The sequence below is a fragment of the Schistocerca cancellata genome, chromosome 8 (genome assembly GCF_023864275.1).
Source record: "Schistocerca cancellata isolate TAMUIC-IGC-003103 chromosome 8, iqSchCanc2.1, whole genome shotgun sequence".
Lineage (NCBI taxonomy): Eukaryota > Metazoa > Arthropoda > Insecta > Orthoptera > Acrididae > Schistocerca > Schistocerca cancellata.
The window spans coordinates 379807222-379811230 of NC_064633.1; positions in this window are offsets into that span (position 1 = coordinate 379807222).

A 4009-nucleotide genomic window follows, 5' to 3' on the forward strand; every position below is an offset into this window, starting at 1 on the left:
CTCGTCTAGGATGCGTTCCAATGTACTCAAATTTTGGCAGTTTACTGTATTTAAACACTGCTGCCGGATGTCTTTCCCGTTAACGAAGTTGTGGCCCGCCGCACATGTTAATGCGACTGGTTCCGGGATTGAGAGTTATATAGCCTCGGATTTATCCCTACCGGCGGATTAACGACGCGGGTCGGTGTGTCGACCATCTGGATGTGGTTTTTAGGTGGTTTCCCACTTTCCGATAGGGAATACCAGTCTGGTTTCCATGTTCCGCCTGAGATACACACTACGCAAATATATTTTTCTCACTTCCATACAGAATTTACGTTAAACGCAGACAGATTCGGTACACAGCTTCTGCCCTGGGAAGTGAATGGGAAATTGATGACATTAGTTGTTTGGTCTCATACACACTTAACAGCAGCAGCAGTTACCTAGGGGAGGGAAGTCATGTGCAACTCGTATTTTAACCCTTCATTTGGCAATGTTGTTTGGCTAATGGTGCTCGCAAACAATGTTTAAGCTCTCACATACAGTGATATTCTGTTGCCTCTGCTGAAAAGTTTGTGAATAGTGTGCATCTTTCGCAGACATCGTGCAAGGTCGTATGAGCATCAGTTACCAGTGTAGCAGTTTCTCTCGACTTTGTGGCGCTGTTATTTTACTGTGCAACGAAAACTGATAGTAAACGAAAAGAGGAAGTCTTGAGGGTAAGTTATTGTACAATTGGCTTTAAGTACTGAATGGAAAACAAGACCACAAGAAGAAGTAAACAGGAGCTCCTGAGCCAGTGAATGACATTTCTAGTCACTGGCCACAGCAGAGACAATTGGGAAGATACGGACACCGTCCTCAGAGACAGTCAACTGTAGAATGTGGAAAATGCGGGATTGTTCTGTGCTTTGTAAAACAACGGAATTGTTTTAAGACATTTCACATGCAATAGTGCAAAATAGAACCATTTTTCAGCCACTGGAACAGCATTGTAGTACTTCGTGGGCAGTGATACTTACAGGTTACGTAATGTATTTTGAAACAATGTATATAAAGTTGTTCACATGACCATATTCATCTATTTTAAATGACTTAAAGCTTTGTCTTCACAATATTTTTGTGTATGCCAAATAACTGTTTGCGTATCGTGTTTTATGAGGCGGAAAGTTGGGACGAGACCAGAATTTGCTTAAACGTACGCGGAAAACCGCCTTAAACCTTCAGACTTCCCGGTGCACAAGCGACCGTCGGAAAATCGCCGCGCGAGTTTGATTCTGGTCTGGCAGATCTCCCAATCTCAAAAGCCAGCGCGCTATGCGTTACATAGTACGAGCATATGATTCGACGCCGCATAATAGCCAGGAAAACTTCAATAAGTGTGTCATTTTCGGCCGTGAAAATTTACATTTTTAGTTAGGTTACACTGATGTGACAAAAGTTATGGGATAGCAATACACAGACGGCGGTAGTATCGTGTACACAAGCTACAAAATGGCAGTGTATTGGCGGAGTTGTCATTTGTACTCAGGTGACTCAAGTGAAAATGTTTCGAATGTGATTATGTGCGCACGACGGGAATTAACCAGACTTTGAACGCGGGATGGTTGTTGGAGCTAGACGCATGAGACATACCATTTCGGAAATCCTTAGGGAATTCAATATTCCGAGATCCACAGTGTCAAGAGTGTGCAGAGAACACCAAATTTATGGCATTCCCTCTCAGCACAGACAATGCAGAGGCCGACGGCCTTCACTTAACAACCGAGAGCAGCGGCGTTTGCGTAGCGTTGCCACTGCCAACAGACAAGTAGCACTGCGAGAAATGACCGTATACGGGACGTACTACGAACGTATCCATTAGGACTGTGTGGCGAAATTTGGATTTAATGGGCGCAGACGACCGACGCGAATGCTTTCTGCGAACAGCACGACATCTCCTTTAGAGCCTCTCATGGACTCCTGACATATCGGTTGGATCCTAGACGACTAGAAAACCGTGACCCGGTCAGATGAGTCCCGATTGCAGTTGGTAGGAGCTGATGATAGGGTTCGATTGTGGCGCAGACCCCACGAAGCCTTGGGAACGAGTTAACAAGGCACTGTGCAAGCCGTTGGTGGCTCCATAATGGTGTGGGCTGTGTTTACGTGGAACGGACTGTGCCCTGTGTTCCAACTGAACCGATCATTGACTGGAAATGGCTATGTTCGGGTACTCGGAGACCATTTGCAGCAACTCATGGACTTCATGCAACAGTGGGATTTTTATTGATGGTTCAAATGGCTCTGAGCACTATGGGACCTAACTTCTGAGGCCATCAGTCCCCTAGAGGCGCTCGCCGTCGCACTCCCTTCAAATGGTCTTATCTACGACTATACGGAGAGGACACAAAAGTCACCGGATACCTCCTAATATCATGTCGGATCTCATTTTGCCGGCCGTAGTGCAGCAACTCGACGTGGCAGGGACTCAACAAGTCGTTGGAAGTCCCCTGCAGAAATAATGACTGCGAAAGTGCAGGATTTTGTGCACTAACTGGCATCTCAGTTATGTCTAATAAATGTTCGATGGGATTCATGCCAGGCGATCTGGATGTCCAAATGACTCGTTCGAATTGTCCAGAATGTTCTTTAAACCAAGAGCGAACAATTGTGACCTGTGTGACAGCACATTGTCATCAATAAAGCCGGCCGGGGTGGCCGAGCGGTTCTAGGCGCTATAGTCTGGAACCGCGCGACCGCTGCGGTCGCAGGTTCGAATCCTGCCTCGGGGCATGGATGTGTGTGATGTCCTTAGGTTAGTTAGGTTTAAGTAGTTCAAGTTCTAGGGGACTGATGACCTCAGAAGTTAAGTCCCGTAGTGCTCAGAGCCATTTGAACATTTTTTCGTCAATAAAAATCCCATTGCTTTTTTATCCCAGTCTCTGATCACAAATGAATTCTTTAGACGATGACCGGTTTCAGTCTGCAATAACCATCTTCATGGAAAAAAAAAAGATCTGAAAATGGTCATTGCAGACTGAAACCGGTCATCGTCTAAAAAATTCATTTGTGATCAGAGACTGGAATAAAAAAGCATTTTACAGTATTGGATCACTGTTTTGTACACGCGATTATGTCTCAGTTGGTGAAAAATCCCATTGTTGCAGGAAGTCCATGAGTAGCCGAACATAGCCATTTCCAGTCAATGATCGGTTCAGTTGGAACACAGGGCACAGTCCGTTCCACGTAAACACAGCCCACACCATTATGGAGCCACCAACGGCTTGCACAGTGCCTTGTTAACTCGTTCCCAAGGCTTCGTGGGGTCTGCGCCACAATCGAACCCTATCATCAGCTCCTACCAACTGCAATCGGGACTCATCTGACCAGGTCACGGTTTTCTAGTCGTCTAGGATCCAACCGATATGTCAGGAGTCCATGAGAGGCTCTAAAGGAGATGTCGTGCTGTTCGCAGAAAGCATTCGCGTCGGTCGTCTGCGCCCATTAAATCCAAATTTCGCCACACAGTCCTAATGGATACGTTCGTAGTACGTCCCGTATACGGTCATTTCTCGCAGTGCTACTTGTCTGTTGGCAGTGGCAACGCTACGCAAACGCCGCTGCTCCCGGTTGTTAAGTGAAGGCCGTCGGCCTCTGCATTGTCTGTGCTGAGAGGGAATGCCATAAATTTGGTGTTCTCTGCACACTCTTGACACTGTGGATCTCGGAATATTGAATTCCCTAAGGATTTCCGAAATGGTATGTCTCATGCGTCTAGCTCCAACAACCATCCCGCGTTCAAAGTCTGGTAACTTCCGTCATGCGCCCATGATCACATTGGAAACCTTTCCACGTGAGTCACCTGAGTACAAATGACAACTCCGCCAATACAATACCATTTTGTAGCTTGTGTACACGGTAATACTGCCGTCTATATATTACTATCCAATGACTTTTGTCACATCAATGTAACTTAATTTAAAATGTATAATTTCACGGCCTAAAATGACACATTTATTGAAGCTTTCCTGACTATTATGCGTCG